Source organism: Pinus tabuliformis, chromosome Q (genome assembly GCF_031772625.1).
Source record: "Pinus tabuliformis cultivar Carrire ecotype Pingquan chromosome Q, CPIR1, whole genome shotgun sequence".
Taxonomy (NCBI): Eukaryota; Viridiplantae; Streptophyta; class Pinopsida; order Pinales; family Pinaceae; genus Pinus; species Pinus tabuliformis.
In genome coordinates, this window is record NC_142296.1 from 390,892,106 (window position 1) to 390,914,577 (window position 22,472).

Below are 22,472 nucleotides of genomic sequence, written 5' to 3' on the forward strand. Positions count from 1 at the left end.
TTGTGGGTGAGCTTTTTATGGTTTGATTTTCATCAAAGTAGTTATGTATTTTTTCTGGCTTAATTAATTTGATTAATATTAAAGACTTGGATACATCATTGTCCAACTCAACCCGTGCACTCTTTGCTGGTTTTCCCATTTGTGGGTGAGCTTTTTATGGTTTGATTTTCATCAAAGTAGTTATGTATTTTTTCTGGCTTAATTAATTTGATTAATATTAAAAAATATCATATGAACTACTGTTATTTGAATTGACTTAAAGTTTTTTGGATGTGTGGTAATTTGATTAATATTAAAAAATGTCATATGAATAACTGTAAAGTTTTTTAGATGTGTGGTATTGAAAAATTATAGTATTAGATCATCGTTTTGTCTTAAAATCTATTAACACATTAAAAATTACCATAAAGTAAAATCTCCAAAATTAAAAATCTTAATACATAATTTTTTATATATATGTTTACTTTATATATTATTATTTTTATAATTAACATAATAATAATATAATTTAAAATTAAGTTATAATTTATTTAGTTTATTGGACTAAATTTTAATGATATACAGTGTATTATGAAATATTAATTATAAATTAATGATTAACCATTTTTTTAAACTTTTTTAATATAATAATTAAATATAATTGAGAAAACAAAATGATAATAACTATTTCATATTTTAAAAAATTGAAATGGAAAAATATATATAAATACAATTTACAAAGAAAATATATACATATATACACTATCTTAATAATAATATAACTGGCAATTGCACCAAATGTTGCAAAGGAAATGTCCTAAGGCATAAATTCTAGAAGAATCGCAACATATAAAATATCTTAACATTGTAATTATAATTTTATAAATTTATTTCAATAATATTGTATTAATTATAATCACAATTTAATAGGTTTATTTCATAAATATTCTCTTCATTGTTATTGAGTAATTTGATATGTTTGATATTTTGGAAAATGAAAATACTATAGTGATTGTTCCACCCAATTTCAACATCCTTGATTTCAAAAGATGCATATTTTGGCTTCAACTTGATCTTCTTATAATCTATCCAAAATATTTCGATGCACATCACCATGATCTTGTGCACAAAGTGATAAAAAACAGAATGATATAAATGTTTGCTAGAGTTTGAATTTGGGGAACAATGTAAATGGATTTGAATGAAACCCAAGAGAGCTATATCAATTGCAAGAAATCTTGAATCCAAAATAATGTTGGCATATTCAAATAGAGTGTGGATAAATTCCAACCATTCAAGTAGGCAAATACTTTTGTCCCTTTTTACCTCTTTTTGTCATGGCCAAGCAATATATGAGATGTAGACATGGGCTAGCTGAGAGATGTAGACACAACTCCAATGACAGGTTGTGTGGGAAACCTTAGGCACAAGAGGCAACCTCTCATTACCATGAAACAACTTCCCTTGACACTAGAGCATAAATTTGACAGCTAGAGTCTAATGTGGCATGAGAACCCCCTACTTATTCTTACTTAGATCTTGTTGTTAGGTGTCTAATTGGCTACCTCACCCTAGACACACTAGGGGACAAAGGAGTTGATACTTGTATTTTCTTACTTTGCATTGGGAATTGAAGTCTCTACTTAAACACATTCTAAAGGAAAAAGAGAAGATGGGAATGACATTGTCTTATATCTGAATGATATTCGAAAGATTCATAGGCATCAAAAATATTGTTTGGAAATATTGGATGCATATATAGCTCATCTAGAGGGTCACCTCGAATGCGAGGGAAATCAAGATTCAGAGGCATCAAAAATATTGTTTGGAAATATTGGATGCATATATAGCTCATCTAGAGGGTCACCTCCAATGCGAGGGAAACCATTGACCTTGTCTGACTCCTAAGCCTTCTCTCATGTATTCTCTTGATCTCTTGTTAATGGTGATGTTTGAAACAATTGTAGTCTTTTTAAGGGCTTTTGGTGTCTATTATGTGGATGATATAGTACTCTAGCTTCCTATGTGTTGGTTTGAGGTCATTGTATATCATGATGTACTTGGGATGTAATTTTGCACATTGAAAGTAATAGAACTTTAACTTTAAAAAAATGGTAAACCAGGGTTAGATCCATCTTAACTCCGTCTTGGCACTTGGTAGATCCCAAGATAAGATCATCTAGTTTAATTATTAATTATAATCAATTATAATTATAAATTATTATATTAATTTTATGTTTGTTATTTTAGTTTATTTTTATTTTTTATGAAATTTGAGTGAGTCAAAATGTTGTATTGATGGTTATAATTATTAATTTTTTATTTTATTTTTGCGCCCAAATGAACTCTCCAACCCAAATGAAAATAAAAATAAAAATAGTATTATAAAAATAAGATGATAATAAAAATAAAAATTGCCAATGGTATTGACCCATGGTATTGAGAATCCATGGTATTGTCCCATGGTATTCATGGAATGCTTTGATAAGTAACTCAAAAGTTCTTGATACTATTGAATGAGTTGATTAAGATGATTTTTATTAATGTTAATGACATCCTATTTTAAAAGGGTGGTTTCGTTAGCTAAATGACCTACAATTTAATTGTTCTCATGAAAAATATGGAAAAACATATTCAAATTAAGTTTAGAATTTCTTTTACAACCCAATCAAACATTACCTACCAATTATGAACAACAATACTGATCTTTAAAATCTATTTTTCCAATGATTAACCTTAAATCCCCACCACTCTCAAAATTTAATGGTAACATTTCATTCTTAACTTTAACCATTACATTAATACATAAAAATTTATTAAATTATTTAATATTATAATCAAACATATATCATTGTTATTATTCTTTACAGAAGCATCACAAATTTATTGTGACTTTCCATTATTAACTTTAACCATTACATTAAAACATAAACTTTTATTAAATTATTTAATATTATACTCAAACATATATCATTGTTATTCTTCTTTCCATACCACCCCTTATTCCTAATTTTATTAATTACAATAAATGTAAAATTTAAAAATAATATATTTATATCTATATATATAAACTACGCTCAAATATAATCATCTATCAGCTATTAATAGATTATGGTGGGGAGCTACTCAAAATTTTCATTATATAAACTACGCTCAAATATAATCATCTATCAGCTATTAATAGATTATGGTGGGGAGCTACTCGAAATTTTCATTTAGGATTTATTACGATAACAATCCGCGGTTGCCACTAGATCATAATAAAATTACAAATTAAACGATCAGAAATTAAAGTACAAACATTGTTTCCTGTCTCATTTTTTAAAATTCTGCATCATTATCACTCTCTAAAGAGTTCACAGCTAAACGATTTTGCAATTCATTTCTCATCACATTTCTATTATTTAGAGTTTTTTTTTTTCAGATCGCCTTTGTTCTTTCTTTCTGCACTGCATTAATGTGGTTCTGACCTGTAAATTAAATCCACACCTTGAAACTATGAATACGGTTAGATTTTTCATTTTGTATTTTGAGATTTTCCCTCTCCACTGCATTAATATGGTTCTAACCTGTAAATTAAATTTTCATCTTCAAAATTTGAATATGTCGGTAGTTTAGACTATGTAAAAAAATATTAGTTATTATTAATTGCAGAAGCACCAGGTAAGGTATAGTTTTATAATAATATTATATTCATTTCCTTATTATGCAGCTATATTTAAGGTGAAACTGTTATATAAATGACTACCAATTACAAAAAGCCTCAGTTATATAATCTAAAACATAATTTAAGAATATATTTTTCTTTTAAATGCTATCACTATTTCAACCAACAAATAATATAACATGTAACTTAGACTTATGAGACGGTAAACCTTCTGAACTCGGGATTTATTCTGGAGGAAAAACACAAACTTTATATTATAAAGATAAAAATGAGTTACATTATTCTTGTTTTTTTATTTACTCGACTTTTCAGTTTTTTATATCAATATTACTATCTTGATTTTTATCCTTGTGATTTTTTATTTTTATTTTATTTTTATTTTTTAGTTCTATATGTCCAACAAAATACTTTCATAGTAATGTGAGTTACATTTGGAAATGCAAGCCAAAAAAAAAAAACAAATTTTTTATCATTTTGGAACTGGCTTTGTCCCCTGTTTTGCCTTCTAGTAATAATCTATGTTGTCAGCATTGGTGAGGATATCTTGCTCATCAACAGTCAAAAAAAGACTTACTTGGAACCATAGTGATGCCTCTTTTTATTAGGTTGTTTGCAATCGTATTTTGTTCTCTATATATGTGCTAGAAAGAGATGTCCTGGAAGGAGCTTACCAGTGATGTGTGTCATCTAGTTTGATAGAATTGGAGGGTTAAAATCTGTATAATCCTTTACCTAGTCTATAATACTCTTTGCATCCCCATAAATTTGAAGATGTTCTAGATCCAACCATTTTGCCAGTAAAAGGATGCCCTATAGAACAATGATCTAGGGCCCTATAGAACAATGATCTAAGCCTTGCTATTTGTCCCCGTTCTCCCCTCCCACCATTAGTGATAGAAATGGATAGTTTCTATTATGATGTATGCTCCACAGTCACACATTTCCACTGTTGACAGGGCCCATAAAAAAATACATTCAGGAAATCTCTATTAATATTCTTGAATTTCGGCATTCTTTTCTGTGTGTTTTTAATCTTGATTCCACATTCTTAGGAGTATGCCACATAGTGTAGAGTGGATTCCCTACCACTGGCTCTTTCATCTCAAATATTTTAGAGTTTTTGAACCTCCAAATAATCCATATAATGAAGAAAGGAAGGTAACGATGTGTAGTCTAGTTTTTTATCCAATGTCCCATACACTTTACCAGTGTTGTATGCACCTTCAGCATGCCAATGTTTAGAGAGTCCAACACTCCATCCCATACCACCCTGGCAAAAAAACATCTTAATAGCAGATGATTTGTATCCTCAACTTCCATTCTGCACGTGTGACAAATATTGGGACCGTTGAAACCCCTATGCTGTAATTGTTCCCATGTAAGCTAGAGATATCAGAGAGTAAACCTTATAAACTTCCATGGTACAATGACTTTGATAGCCATGCCCATGATCATCTCAATAACTCCTTTGATTAGGGACACTAGTTCTGCTAAATTCTAATGGCAAAGTTTTTCATTTATTTATAAGTGTTGAGCTGATTTTGATTGTAAATTTCTAACATATTTTGGAATTTGATAGACAATAACTGGGTCAAACAATTAACCTAACTACTCTACGTGAATATTCCAGAAAACTGCAAATTTTGAGACTTTGATACAAAATCTAACACAATACTACTGTAATCGACGATGAGGAAAACATAGATCATAAAAAAATTATGTGAAAATCTACTATCCCTCGCACACCATCTTCTTGGGTCCATCAAATAGAAATTCATTCATGTCACAGGTCCGATTTGATGTAACAATGAATGAATAAATGTCTTCAGTGTAAACTTCAATCAAATTAAAACATTTTCCCATATTTGATTTTGATGCAATAGTAAATGATTAAGAGTATTTAGTTGTGGACATTCACATAATTTCATGGTTGTCACACTGAGCCATACTGAAAAATCTTTGCAGAGAAGTAATGAACAAACACTAGGAATCTGAAATATTTTTTAGGCCATATTTAGAGTAAACTTAAGATTAAATTCACTGATACACGCCATCTTTATTTTTTTTAAAGGGACAATTTCATATCAAAATTAGCCAATACCATAAAGAGAACATAACAAATTAAACTCAGATTTATAAACATTATTATATGATGGACATGACTGTCCATCTAGACTGTAATTTACATAAATCAAGGCAACCTCATATATATATGCCATGAAATGGTGCAAGAACTATAGTCTCTTTTGTTTCCATAGCCTCAACCATGTAACGTCAAGCAAGTCTTCTAGTTAAATATTTTGATCAACACAGGCCAACCTTGATGAAAGCATATCATACCAACCTGTAAAATTGGTTAAAGTTTTATTCTACAAAGCTATGCTTTCAAATGTTATCATTAACTACCATGGTTTCAATTTAAACATTCTGGCAACGATGTAAATCTTCAGTTGAATCTCTACAATCTCTGTAAATCACATCATAGTCCACATAAAAGAAGTTATGGCACTGTTGTGTTAAAGACTGTAAATCTTTGAACATGAACTGAGGCCAACAAGGGCATAATATATTTATCAAATAGGAGAATAGATCCGTTTAACTTAGTTCTAATAGATATCAGTATTTAGATGAATCTATGCAAATTTAACTTATTGTTTGTCAACAAACCAACGAAAATTCAGAAAGTAATATACCTTTTTTAATTCCTTAAAAATATGTCCAGATTCAGTTTTTGATGGCTCCTCAATTAGAAGAGAAGTAATGAACAAACACTAAGAATCTAAAACATTTTTTAGGCCATATGTACGGTAAGTTTAAGATTAATTTCACTGATACACACCATCTCTATTTTTTTTTAAAGGGACAATTTCATATTGAAATCAGCCATTACCATAAATAGAACATAACAAATTAAACTCAGATTTATAAACATTATTATATGATGGACATGACTATCCATTTAGACTGTAATTTACATAGATCAAGGAAGCCTCATATATATACACCATGACATGGTGCAAGAACTATGGTCTCTTTTGTTTCCATAGCCTCAACCATGTAAGGTCAAGCAAGTCTTCTAGTTAATTATTTTGACCAACACAGGCCAACATTGATGAAAGCATATGATACCAACCTGTAAATTTGGTTAAGGTTTTATTCTACAAAGCTATGCTTTGAAATGTTATCATTAACTACCATGGATACAATTTAAACATTCTGGCAATGACTAGAAATATTCAGCTGAAACTCTACAATCCCTGTAAATCACATCATAGTCCACATAAAAGAAGTTATGGCACTGTTGTGTTAAAGATTGTAAATATTTGAAGATGAACTAAGGCCAACAAAGGCATAATGTATTTATCAAATATGAGCATAGATCCATTTAACTTAGCTATGATAGATATCAGTATTTAGATGAATCTATGCAAATTTAACATATTATTTCTCAAAAAAAAAACGGAAATTCAGAAAGTAATATACCTTTTTCAATTCCTTAAAATTATGCTGAGATTCAGTTTTTGATGGCTCCTCAAATAGCTCACTAACCCATGCAATATCTGGCTAATCAACATCAGATATACTATATTCCTTCTGTACTTGGTCTTTCCAAAACTTTCTGTAGATCTCAACCCTTAACTTCTTTCCTGATTCCAATGAGTGAAGCCCACAAAGATCAATTGATGTTGCAAACCGCCCTTGGAAATCCAATGCGTGAGTTATGGAGATTAGATTATATCCACAAATTCTACTAGAGGTAATTTCCAATAACATTTAGATACATGGGCATAGAGTCAGAGTTCCCAAATGTGAAGCAGTAAATTATTTTGTCATCCTGCATACCTACAATCTCCTTTAGCACTGGATACAGTGCTTGGTGGCTTTCAAGCCTAACACGAGCAAAGCAATCAACTTTATAAGCTTACTTATACAGTCTTCCATGTTTTTGTAGGAGGATCCCCCTTCCTTCACTGATGTTATAGCCTCCTTTCTTAGCTCCTCTTCTCTTCTCATTTCTTCTCTTCTCTTCCCAATAGTCATTTAACTGCAATTATCAAGTCATCTATGTTGTGTGCTATGGTGGTGCCCTCACATAACCAGACTCCAACCTTAAGATAATCAACCCATAACAGAGAATCTATGTATTGATTTGTAGTCATATGCCATGTTATCACTGGGACTCCCAGTATGATGCTCTCCAAGGTATAATTCCACCCACAATGGGTAAGAAAAACCCCAACAGAAGGGCGTGAGAGGATCAAGAGCTGTGGTGCCCAACCTTTAATTATCATACCTATTCCCCTCATTCTCTATTCAAAACCTTGTGGAATAGCACCATATTCATCAACAGGCATACCATTTAGAGTATCACAGATGACCAATATGAAGGAATATTCACTCGCCTCGAGCCCTGCTGCCATCTCCTAGATTTGTTTATTTGAAAGGCAAGCCTGTCTGCCAAAGCAAATATAAATTACAAACTTCTCTTTCTGAGAGTCAAGTCATTGAAGACATACTGAGTCATCGATTGAAGGGGGTTTCCATGTTTAAATCATGCTTCTTCCCCACTTGGCCTTCAACACAGCAGGAGGAAGCAAAGGACCCACAGACCAAACAAGCCTACTTGAAACTCTCTGCACATGGTCTATGTAAATAGCTTTTAAATCATAGAAGGTGTTGATAATAGTACCCCAACATTTTACATTCAAGTTCATGGAGCATCTCATGAATTCAGAGACAAGATCAAGCCTCTTATAGGTGCAAGCAAGGCGCGAGATTTGATACCTTGGAAAACTAACAGGATGAAGAACTTCAGGAATATGGACTATATCTTCATCTGATGATACTTGTTCATGTGGCATGTATTTCCACAGAAAATAGATGATAGAAACAATAAAAGCACTGGATGGGTGATACACTATCCTGGGTATACTAAGCTTGGCAGCTGTGTTCTGAGTCCATTTAAGGAAGAAATCGCTGAAAATGCAAACAGGAGGGCCGAACTCATAATTTGAGCTCTTCTTTTGCTATTGGAGCCAGTCTTATATTGGATGAGAAAGCTCCTTTAAGGAATCCATAAAGAGTGGTATGAGATGATAAGGAAGTTGCGCCACGTTTTCACAACTCGGAGGTAGCCCTTCAGTGGGAGGGAGGGGAATGATAAGAGACTGAATCTGGAGGCCCTGTGATGAAGCTCTCTACAAAAGAGGACTCAAGAGGGATTGATTTTGAGGAGTTGTGAGGACCATTATAGAGAGGCCATGGGTTGCAAGGGTGTGGGTGAGGTCAAGCAAGGAAGTCATATGGCCCTGTGCTGGGAATGATAATACAAGAATGTGAGGCCCTTTCTCCATATTCTTTGCCATTGCAGTCTTGTCGAGTTCATTTTAAGATTTGGGCTCCATTTTGGGTTTCAGAGTAGTTATAGTCTGATGGAAAGCCAGAGGGGAAGGTGGGCCTCTCACTGAGTGAAAAAAAAATTCAATTGAGCTTGCTCAATCAGTAATGAAAAGAGTATTAACATGTTTTGTGATTAAGAATATCATTTTAAGAGTAGGATAGGCAAGAATTATTGGGGATTTTCAGAATATGGGAGCCATGGATCGGACTGAGATTCACGGTATCGCAACTAAGAACCCCATTTGTGAAGGTCTCGTCGGAATTAGAGTAGAAGTATTGGCAAAGGCGGTTGCTGTTAGCTGTGGAAACTAGAAAATTGTTGGTCTCTTTGTGCAGACGGGTGAGCTGCAGGGGATAGGTCAGTAAGAGGTGGAGAGAATGGGGTTGAAAGTGGAACCAAGAGTGGATAAGGCATTGCATTCCAACCATGATAGCTTGTTGCCTGTATCGACCATGATTTCTTGTTTCTGAGGTGGGTTGCCCTCAGAAATGCCTGTTGAACAAGGAAATAACCCTGCAACTGGACACAGGGAAGGACTTAGCAGTAGAACACTTATGTTTGGTGAATCGTAAAGGGTTCAGAACACATTACCTGTGCCTTCCTTGGTGCTGGAAGCCCTTGAATTGTAGAACAACCTGAGGACCTATAGGCATGACAAGAAACAAATTTGAATTGTAGAACAACCTGACTTGTAGGCAAGACAAGAAACAAAGAATTAGCCAGATTAAAGAAAACAAAAAAAGAATGAATAGGCTTAGGGTTAAATGCACCTAGCGGAGCCACCGAACAAAGTTCAAAGAATTGCAAATGGGACTATGGTTATAATAGTGCAAATCAAGATTTAGTTGATTTGACAGTTAGTAGCATCTAATGGTGGAAAAACATTTAATCGTCTAACAATGGATCTGACGGTCAGGATTATGACAGAAAGGTAGTTGGGGAAGTTGATTTCAGAGGGGAACGCCTTACAGCATAATAGTAATAGTGTTTAAGAGACTTCTTTCTAAAAAAAATCACATTCATAGATATATGGTCAACTTGTTTAAAACTACCCAATATGAATCATCAGAACTCAGATGGAGACTATAACTTTCTTATGGTTTGATTTTGGCTATTTTGACTTTGATAAATAATCAACTATTTTGTTTCTGATTTCCTTTTTCAAATAGTAAGTTAAAAACAAATAACTTATTAGCATTTCCTAATCTCTCTAATTAAGAATATAATATTAACTTAAAATATATCAAAATTTACATTTATAATAATTTTTTTATCATTTATTAATTTTATAAATTAGAATTTTTATTTTTCATCTGAATTGATTTAAAATAAGAGAATTTTAAAAAATTATACTATCAATTTTTTTATAAATAAAAAAAGTATGTTTTTAAAATAAATAAATTATTTAAATTTATTTATAAAAATAAATATATTTAGAAAATATTGATTTTCTATTAAATTATGGCAATGATGATTATAACTAAGCTTAAACCTATAAACTTAAATTTATTCACTTATTAAATTATTAAAATATCGCTTTTTAATGTTATAGAGTTTCTAAGACCAAATAACATTTTGATCAAAAACATGGAAGTTTTTTAAAATATTTTTAAATTTTAATTAAAACCCCATTTTTGTCTGAGAGAAGGATGGCATAAGAATGTCTAGTTTTGATTTGACTATTCAACTATAAAGAAGGAGATTACAAAATTTAAAGATAAATTGTGGGGATAAAAATTTAGAGGGAAAAAGAAAACTAAACTATTATAAAGAGGCGATCAACTATAATTTAGAAAATCAAAAGAATCTCTCTTCAATAATATTAATAAGAAATTACTGAAACACTATGAAATAAGAGAATTTGTCATGATTTGTGATTTTAAAAAGGGTTAAAGAAATTTTGGGGATAAAAAGTTAGAGGGAAGAAGAAAACTAAGTTATTATAAAGAGGTGATAAAAAAAAAAAAAAAATCTATTTTTTTATAATATTAGTAAGAAATTACCAAAACACCATGAAATAAGAAAAAATTTATCGTAACTTTAAAAAAGTTAAACATAAAAACAACTACTCTTAAATCATTGATATTATACTTACTTTACATTTAATTTTCAACATGTTTTTCACATTAACCACTTATTCAACCCAGTAAACCAGCCAAATTAACTTTATCTTAACATTTACAAAGTATCATGGTTGCAAAAACGACATTAGCTTATTGTGACAGAACAATGCAAGGTAGAGATACAGATTGGTACTTATAAGGATGTGATATTGTGTGATCTAATGCCAATGGATGTATTCCATGTGTTGTTGGGAAGACCTTGGCAGTTTCATTGGAAAGGTATTCATGATGGGAGAAGAAATACTTACACTCTGGAGAAGGATGGAAATAAACACACACTTCTGCTATTGAAGGATGAAGCAGGCAAAGAAGCACCTTGAAATAGTGTTATGCTGATTAGTGGGAAAGAATTGCTACAAGAAGTCAAGAAGGATGAACAGATGCATTTTGCTGTCATAAGGAGACCTAAGGTAATTTTAACTTCCACAAACTTAGATGATTTATCTGAAGAAATCAAAACTTCATTGAATTATTTTGTTGATATTATTGTGGATGAGTTTCCAAATGCATTACCACCCATTAGAAGTATTAGTCATCATATTGATCTAATACCTGGAGCGAGTTTGTCAAACAAAGCAGCATACAGGTCAACACCTCAAGGAAATGAAAAAGTTGGAAGACAAGTACAGGAAGTGATGGATAAGTGATTAATCAGAGAGAGTCTTAGTCCATGTGTTGTACTAACCGTACTCAGTCCAAGGAAAGATGGTGAATGGCATATGTGTACAGATTCTAGAGCCATAAACAAGATTGCTATCAAGTATAGATTTCCTTTACCACGCATGGATGATTTGATGGATTGTTTAAGTGGGTCAAAGTATTTTTCTAAAATAGATCTGAAGAGTGGATATCATCAAATAAGGATTAGAGAAGGAGATGAATAGAAGGTTGCATTTAAAACAAATAGTGGGTTGTATGAATGGTTAGTGATGCCTTTTGGACTCACTAATGCACCTAGCACATTCATGAGATTAATTAATGAAGTCTTGAAGGAATATGCAAACAAGTTTGTCATTGTTTATCTTGATGATATTCTAGTTTTCAGTAGAAGCAAAGAAGAACATATAGAACATCTTAAGTTGGTTTTAAGAACTCTGCAGAAATAGAAATTGCTGATAAATCTGAAGAAATGTAGTTTCATGAAAGAAGAATTAATCTATTTGGGATTTGTTGCTTCTAAAGAACATTTGAAAATGGATCTAGAGTAAGTCCAAGCAATTTGGAACTGGCCTACTCCAAGAAACACAATTGAGGTAAGAAGCTTTCATGGTCTTGCAAGTTTTTATAGAAAATTTATCAGAGGTTTTACTCAGATTTGTGTACCAATTATTGAAACAATCAAAGAGACTAATCAGTCATTCAAGTGGACAGAAGCAGTAGACCGAAATTTTAAGTTGTTGAAGAAGAAAATTATAGAGAAACCTGTTTTAGCTTTACTTGATTTTGGGAAAGTTTACCAAGTTGAAACTGATGCTAGTGGAGTTGCAATTGGAGCAGTTTTGAGCTAGGAACAGAGACCAATAGCCTACTTTAGTGAGAAACTAATGAAGCTAAGAGGAAGTATTCTTCTTATGATAAATAATTTTATGCTATTTTGCAAGCTTTAGAAAAATGGAGACATTATTTGCTACCAAAGGAGTTTGTACTATATTATGACAATCATGCATTATAGTTCATAAACAACCAACCAAAATTGAACCAGAAACATGCCAAGTGGGTGAAGTTTTTATAGAGTTTTACTTTTGTGATAAAACACAAAAGTAGTAAGTTGAACAAAGTTGTTGATGCTTTGAGCAGAGTAAATTTCATTGTACAAGAATTAAGAGTTGGTGTTGTAGGATTTGAAGAAATGGTTGATATGTATAAAGATGATGTAGAATTCAAAGATATTTATGTAGTTGTACAAAATCCAATAGTTCATAATAGAAGTCAGTGGTTAGATTATCTTATCCAAGGAGGTTTATTGTTTAAAGGTAACAAATTGTGCATTCCAAAGTGTTCTATGAGGGAAAACATAATCAAGGAGAAACACAGTGGACGATTACCTATTCACTTTGGACAAGACAAAACCTTTGCTCAGGTAAACGCTTTTTACTATTGACCAAAGATGCAAATTGATGTTAAGAAATTTGTTGAGAACTGCAGAATCTGTCAGCATGCTAAAGGGAGAAGCCAAAATACAGGATTGTACTAGCCATTTCCAATAGCAGACCAACCATGGGATGCAATTAGTATGGACTTTGTTTTGGGGTTACCTAGAACGCAAAGAGGGAATGATTCCATTTATGTTGTGGTAGATAGATTTTCCAAGATGGCACATTTCATTGCATGTAAAAGGACTAGTGATGCAACACATATTGCTAATCTATTTTTCAGAGGTTGTAAGGTTACATGGATTGCCTGTAAGTATTGTATCTGATAGGGATACAAATTTTATTGGGCATTTCTGGAGAACTCTTTGGAAGAAACTAGGTGCCAACCTTAGTTTTAGTTCAACATATCACCGTCAAACAGATGGATAGACCGAAGTGGTAAACAAAAGCTTGGGAAACATATTGAGAAGTTTAGTGTATAACAATCCTAAGTAGTGGGATTTAGCACTTGCTCAAGTTGAGTTTGCTTATAATGACACTCCAAACCGAAGTACTGGGATGAGTCCATTTCAGATTGTTTTTGGAATGAATCTAAGAGGTGTGTATGAACTCAGAAATTTGGGTAAACAAGAGACAAGAAGTGCAAAAGTTGAAGAGTTTGCAGAGCAGATGCATAAACTACAAGAAGATGTCAAAGACAAATTGTAGGAAAGTAGTTGAAAATACAAATAGAGAGCTAATATGAAGAGGACAGAAAAAGAATTCCAAGTGGGAGATCTAGTGATGGTATACTTGAGAAAAGAAAGATTTCCTATTGGGACATACAATAAAATAAAGATGAAAAAGATAGGACCATGTAGAATTGTGAGGAAGTTTTCAACTAATGCTTATGAAATTCAATTGCCATAAGGGATTGGAATATCACCTATATTCAATGTTGTAAGTTTGTTTCCATACAAGGAGACAAAGTCAGACCTACAGAAGGAACCTGCAGGAGATGGAGTTCAAACTTTAAATTTGGAAGAACAAATGCCAAAGACAGTCAAGAAAGAGGTGGAAGTTGTTTTGGAGAAAAGAGTATCCAAAAGAACCATAGGACAGGTTTATTTTCGGTATCTAGTCAAATGGAAGGGATATCTAGTGGAGGATTCTAGTTGGATAACAACACCAGAATTACAGAAGTATGGAGTAAATCTTGAAAGTTTGATGAAGAATTATTTTCTTCCTCAGGAGTCTGATGCATGAGCATCCAAACTCAGCCAAAAATGTGATTGTATGTTCACATGTTGTGGCTAACAAGAGATGAATTTCATTGACCTGAGTGGTCAAAAATCAGTTTTAGTAGAGAGGGTTGGATCTCTCGAATTAATCTTTATCTCAATTATTGTAATAATTGGATTACTGTATTATTTTTAGAATAGGAGATAAGTTGTTAGTATAGGTGTGTATTAGAGCTTGAGAATAGGGATTTAATGGTTGAGTTGATAAAAATAGAGATTGAGTTGTCAATGCAGTTAGGATAGGATTTGGTTGATAAAAAAGGAAAGAATTTAATGACAGAGAGATTAGATGATCGAGAATAGAGTGAGTAAGCGAGAGTTTGAGTGAGAGATAGGGTTTGATATTGAAATAGAGGTCAGACAAACTATTGTAATCGAGCCGAGAGGGCCAAGACTCTGTAATTTCCATTTTGTTGAATAATTGATTGAAGTGTGGTGTGGACGCACTGTTCTGGTGCAGAAATTCATTTGTAGCTGTGTATCAGGTTCTGGACCCTAATCAGGTATTAATTTATGTTTATGTGTTTTATTGTTAATCGCTGTCAATTAGCGTTAAGGCTTTATTATGAGATTAAGCTAAACTTCTATTAAACCATTTTTCTTAAAGTTATGTATTAAGCACGTGGGCAGTATTCCCAAGTGGTAGATGGTATCTCGCGTGCCCTAAAGTTGGGAAGCGATATTCCTAAATTTCATGTGATTAGCCTAAGTGGGTGACACGTAGCATAGGAAAACCAATTTTCTCGCACGCTCTCGACCTGATACCGGTCATGTAAGAATTGATGCAAGATTGTGAGACAACCGTTCAATTGTATAGGTCACATCGACGGTGGAGATTATCCAAGTTAGTTGGTGAGCAGATGACATGATATCCATTGGATCTAGAGAAGTGAGATCAATGGCGCGGATTGAAGTGCTTGATAAAAGGAGAAGTCAATGAGGGACCGATAGTGATTGGTCAGATAAGCGGGACCCTCAGGGGGAAAATCCATGTACAAAATATGTTTGTGCACAGCTAATTGGTTACAAAGTTAACCAGTAGTCTAATTCCAGACTACCACCCCATTTTCATCAACCTCCTACGTCAATATGAAAATTAAACATGGTCAACCACAGTCCAACTTCACATTGTGGCAAAGATTGTGTCAATATGATAATAACCGTGGTCAACAATGGCGAACCATGTTTAATTTGGGGTTTATAATATTTATCATAGGGTTTATATACCTTGGGTTTATAATATTAATTCCTTGGGTTTAATATTATTCCCTTGGGTTTATAATATATTGGACTTTTAGAACTAATCCCTTGGGTTTATGAATCTCAAGGTTTATATTCCTAGGGTATAATATTATTCATAAGGTTTAAAATATTAATCATGGTCAACCATGGTAAACCAATGTGTAACATCACATTGCGAGAATGATTATCTCAATATGAAAATTAGCCATGGTCAACTATGTTCTAATCTCGCATTGTGACAAAGATTGTCTCAATATGAAAACCATGCTCAACCATGGTCAATCATAGTCAACCATGGTTAATAACCATGGTCCAACGTCACATTATGAAAAATATTGACATAATAGGAAAATCAACCATGGTCAACCAAGGTCAACCATTGTCCAACGTTGCATTGTGACAAAGGTTGTCTCAATACGAAAATCAAACATGGTCAACCATAGTCCAACTTCACATTGGGATAAAGATTATGTTAATATGATAATAAACCATGGTAAACCATGGTGAACCATGTTTATTTTAGGGTATATAATATTTATCATAGGGTTTAAATACCTTGGCTTTATAATATTAATTCCTCGGTTTTAATATTATTCCATTGGGTTTATAATATCTTAGGCTTTTGGAATTAATCCCTTGGGTTTATCAATCTAAGGGTTCATATTCCTAGGGTATAATATTATTCATGAGGTTTATAATATTAATCATGGTCAACCATAGTTCAATGTCACATTGTGAGAAGGATTATCTCAATATGAAAATCAACCATGTCAACTGTGTTCCAATGTCGCATTGTGACAAAGGTTGTTTCAATATGAAAATCAACCATGCTCAACCATGACCAATTATGGTAAACCATGGTCCAACATTGCATTGTGACAAAGATTGCCAGAACAAGAAAATCAGTAATGGTCAACCAAGGTCAACCATTGTCTAATGTTGTATTGTGAAAAAGGTTCTCTCAATATGAAATCCAAACATGGTCAACCATAGTCCAACTTCACATTGTGGCAAAGATTGTGTCAATATGATAATAAAATGTGGTCAACCATGGTGAACCATCTTTATTTTAGGGTTTATAATATTTACCATAGGGTTTATATACCTTGGTTTTATAACATTTATAAATTGAGTTTAATATTATTCCCCTGGGTTTTTAGTATTAATCCCTTGGGTTTATTATTCCCTCAGGTTTATAATATCTATCTTAGGGTTTATATACCTTGGGTTTATAATATTAATCCCTTGGGTTTAATATTATTCTCTTGGGTTTATAATATTTTGGAGTTTTAAAACTAATTCCTTGGGTTTATAATACTAATCACTTCGGTTTATCAATCTAAGCGTTCATATTCCTAGGGTATAATATTATTCATATGGTGTATAATATTAATCCTAGGGTTTATAATAATGGTCAACCGTGCACAACCATGATCCAATGTAACATTGTGACATAGATTGTCTCAATATGAAAATCAGCCATGGTCAAATGCCACATTGTGACAAAGATTGTTTCAATATGAAAATCAACCATGGTAAAACAGGATCAACCATATTTATTTTAGGGTTTATAGTATTTATGTTAGGGTTTATATACCTAGGGATGTTAATTTTAATCTGTTGGGTTTAATATTAGTCCCTTGGGTTTATAATCCCTTGTGTTTTTATTATTAATCCCTTGGGTTTATAATAATAATCTGTTGGTTTTATTAATCTAAGGGTTCATTTTCCTAGGGTGTAATATTATTCTTAGGGTTTATAATTATATATCCTTGGGTTTAATATAAATCCCTTGGGTTTATAATCATGGTAAACCATGGTCCAACATCACACTATGATAAAGGGTTTCTCAATATGGAAATCAACCATGATCCAATGTTGCAATGTGACAAAGAATGTCTCAATGTGAAAATCAATCATGTTCAACCATCATCCAACGTCGCTTTGTGACAAAGATTATCTCAATATGAATGAATGAATTATTAACAATGAAAGAATTAATTACTTAATAAATCATGAATGAAATAATTGTTATTAATATTTATTAATTAATAATTCTATTAAATTAATAATTAATGATATAATAAATAAATAATTATTATTTAATAATAATAATAATAATAATAATATTATTATTATTATTATTATTACTAATGTTGTTGTGCTAGTTAATTTTAAATGGAAAGAAAAACTTCCTTAATAAAATATAAAGATATTTAAAAATAAAAAGAGACATGCTTTTTTATATAATTGTTTCAAATTTTACCACAAAAAGAAGGCAATTGTCTTAACTTTTGTGATTTGTTCCAGTGAAATCACTTAATTTTTTTTATTCTTTTTGGGTAGTAAATGGATAATCATTGAGATATCGCAAAAGTTTGTTAACAAAAGACATTAGAAAAATAATAAAATTAATTCATACAGAGAACATAAGATTTATGTGGTAAATTTGGAGAAAAACCAAAAAGGATTAGAGATTTTTATTACAATAACAATAAAATAGTATATTTCACTTGCTTCTTTTTCACTCATTTATTTTTAATCACATGCTCTAAAAATATATTTCATTACAATACTATGGGCCCAATTCTATGGTTTACTAATATTATGAGTGTAGACTACTTTGACTTTTGTTTGGTCTCCCACCTAACATTGTCCCGTTGGAGGCCAAATAGAAGCTAATATTTTCGACATTGTTTCTCTCTCTTTGCTACTAATCATTTCCCAAGATATCTTCCATCACATTACTCCAATCAAGGTTCTACAAAACTCCAACTTGTCCCTCAACAAAATATTTGTTAACATATCCATTGGATTGCCTTTAATGTGTATTTTCTCCAACTGTAGTAAGCCATTATCTAACAGTTGACGAAACTAATGATATTAGACATCAAGGTGCTTTATCTTGGAATGATATGCTAGGATTTTGGAATTTTTCGAAATGAATGGTGTTATGACTGTCAAAATGCAAAACTCCCAATGGTGAACTCCCAAGTTTTGTTTTCCAATAGAGAATCCCTTTCTTTCTCCATTATTTTCTTTCACTTCTTATTAGTTTCCACTACATAAGCTTCCTAAAAACAATAAGGTTTACCTTCATTGGTTAACAAAATATAATTTGAGGGTAGATAAATTTGTGAGGGCTTGCGAGTCCTAGAAGACCTAAAAACCAACCATGATAGTGTATTTTTAGATTGATTCTCTTGTAGCAGCTACGACAAGTTTTCTTCTTCCTTTTTCCATCATTTTCCATTTGTTGTCCATCCTATTCTTGAATTCGCTACCAAGATTCTTGCAAATATGGGATATTTTCTTTGCTATTTTGTAAACCTGTTAACAATTTTCTTGACCCCCATATTACTTGTAGGAATTTTATACATTTCTAATTAATTAAATATTACATCTCTTCATCTAAAATTTTTGTGATTATTTGGATTGCATAGATGGTAAAACTACAAGGAAAAGACCTTCTAATGGAGGTTATAACAGAGGTTTTAGTGTTATAAGATTCACAAAAATTGTTAAAAAAACATGCGCTAAAACATCCATTTGGGATAGCAGAGGTTTTAGTGAAGGTTTTAACGAAACTTCATTACAATTGAAAAAATCTGGGTTGCGGAGGTTCTAGCAGTTTTTTTTTCCGGTATGCTTAATGGAACAAGTAGCATTTAGTGGCTACATACATAAAAGCATTTGTAAACATACATAAATAAAAGGACTGAGGCATTGAATGAAAAGAATACTAGTGCATAATATGTATCGTACTAGTTCTAAAAGATACAAAAGTGTCGGGGCGTTCTTCTACGGAATGACACCAAGGCATGTAAAAAAAATATTGTCCCGATGCTTTTTTTAACTTGCAACGTTAATGCATATTGTTAGTACAAAGGCCCTGGTGCGTTAGTTATACAAAAGGATCAGTGATGTCGGTCTTTTTAAAGCACTAGGCTGGAAATAATATATTATAGTACCGGGGAGTTAGTTATATGAAAACACTGGTGCATTGAGAATTACAATGCACTAGGGAGTTAATCTCAATCAGCACTGGTTCTTGAAGCGATACATGCACTGGTGCTCTTGTTTTATTGAAAGGCACCGGGTATGAAAAAATATGTCGCCATGATGCTTTTATATAACACAGCACATCACTGCTTTTATATGTTATAGATGCAATGATTTTTTGAATGAGATTTTCTCCTTTTCAGAAAGATCAACTTGTGATAGTGCAATTATTGTAATTTTTAAAATCTATTATTCATCGAAAAATCAAAATATATCTTATAATAGTATTTATATAAATTAAAATTTGATTAGTGCATTTGTATATGATGTTTGGATTAATTTGTTATATTAGCAAATCTTGCATCTCTTCATTATAATATTTAATCATCAATATATTTAATCAGTGGTGTAACATTTCATTCACTTCATTCTGTCATTTTGTAATTTTTCTATCAGGGTTTTTCACTTTTCTGCTCTTAGATTAAATGCACCAACCGTTTAATTGTTCAGGTGCACCGCTATGGAAAATTATTTTTTAAAAATAATTTAAATTATTATAGTGAGATTTATAAGGATAAACACACCGAAAATATTTAATGGTGCTAATGGGAAGAGGCGCACCAGTGCATTATATTACATCGGGAGCAACTATTAACAAACTAGATAGAATCGATATTGTTCTAATATGTCGCTGCATTTTATTACATAGGGAGCACTAGTGCATTATAATACATAGGGTGCATCATAGAACATATAGTCGTTTAAAAAAAACAAACATGATCGGTAGGGTTTGGATATAATTCAAAAGTTGATTCCCCTACTTTACATGTTAAACACCCTATATATAGTAACTACATAAACCCATTAAATCAAAAACCATAAATTGAAAAACCCTAATTGCGAAGTGGTAGAGGACTTTAAACCCTAAGGTGAAATTTTGTAGGAAGAAGCAAGGGTTTAGGGTAAATATTGATTTTTTTTTGTTTTTTGTCTGAATTTTAATTAAATTTAAATAGGGAAGTAATCGTAAAAAAATTTACTAGCAAAATATATAGTAAATTTTTTATTATATAGTGTTTCAAATTATTATTTTTAATTGTGAATAAATATGAAAAAATTTGTAAAATATTTTAATGACAAAATTTATGATTTTTTTTATCTAGGGTTTTTAGTGAATTAGGATACCTTTCAACTTCTGATCTTTCAGTGGATCCAAAATATTTTGTAGCTCCACAATGCTCTCAGTATGTCTCTCTTGAAAATGATCTCTCGTTTAATTAAACACTAATAGAAATTGTGAATTTTTTTATTAGTAAAATAAACAATAAAATTTAAAAATTTTATTATGCATGTTTTTTACTAAAACATCATACCTTGCACCATGCCATAATTTATAGGAGTGTGGTAGTTTAGGAATTCTTATCCAATTACAAATCTCGGGTTTGAGGCCCACTTAAGAGGGGAAGATGGGCTCAATGGATGAGAGATAATGTTTCCAAGATAACATGCAAACTCTCTATCTGTGGTCAATGGTTAAAATTACCTTGGAAGCTTCTAGAAGGGGAAGCTTCGAAAATATTTTTAATTTTCCCAAATTTCTCGAATCACTACATCTATAGAAGGAAGCAACAAGTGATGATCAACGCTATCTAACAAGCATGAGACATACACTAAACACAAGTGGCTAAGGAGGCAGAGTGCGATGGGGGTAAAATCAGTGTTTTTGAGCTAAATGTCCGAGAAACTCATACTTTTTGGAGAAGTGATGCTTAGGTATTTGTCAAGGGGTTATGTGAAATTGTTCCAGAATGTTGATTGATCTAGTTTGCAGGCCTATTTTGTGAATGTGACAAAATGACCTGTAACATTTGGTATAACCTATTGAAGAAAACATAGATCAATCTGAATTTTACATTGGTATGCCTATCTTTGATCATTATAATGATGAAAATAACCTCATGGGGTATAAAATTCATGTTGATCCATTGTTCTTACAAGCCCAATTTGATTTAGTTAGAATTGTTGCTCCTCCTCCTAAGTATTTTCATCCTTCCTCACCTCTAACACACTACTCATTGTACCTAGATATGTGTGATAAGGTTGTTATACCAGAAGGCCCTCTGGATCCTTTAGATCTTTACTTGGTTGGTTATGGTCATAGTTAGGTACACGATGATGTAATTCTACCATCAGAGGATGAAAACTATAAATCTATTATTCATGATCTATTCAATTCTAAATCTTTTATATGTTACGATGAATATGGTACAACTTTGAATGATCAAGGGGTTTTTCTAATCGATGTAGTTAAATTCTCTATCCATCAAGAGTCTAATATGCCTAATCTTGAATATGATAAAACCAGTGGAATTAACAATTTTTCCGTTGATACATCTGATGACAGTGGTGGACATTTACTTGTTGATTTTTCTAAGCCACCAAAATCTAATGATCCACCATCAAAAAATTCAGAGGCCTGTCAGGAGGTCGACGCAATTTGGACCTTACTGATGGTTATGCAAGGTCCTCATAATATTGTTGATATCTCCAAACTAATTTGGATCCATATTTTCACACATATTTCTTTCTTTAACTCTCATCCACTTGAGATGACCTCATCCATGAAGGGCTTTCAATTGTTTCAAGTCAATTCTCTAAACCATGAAGATAGAGTTTTTTATTGCA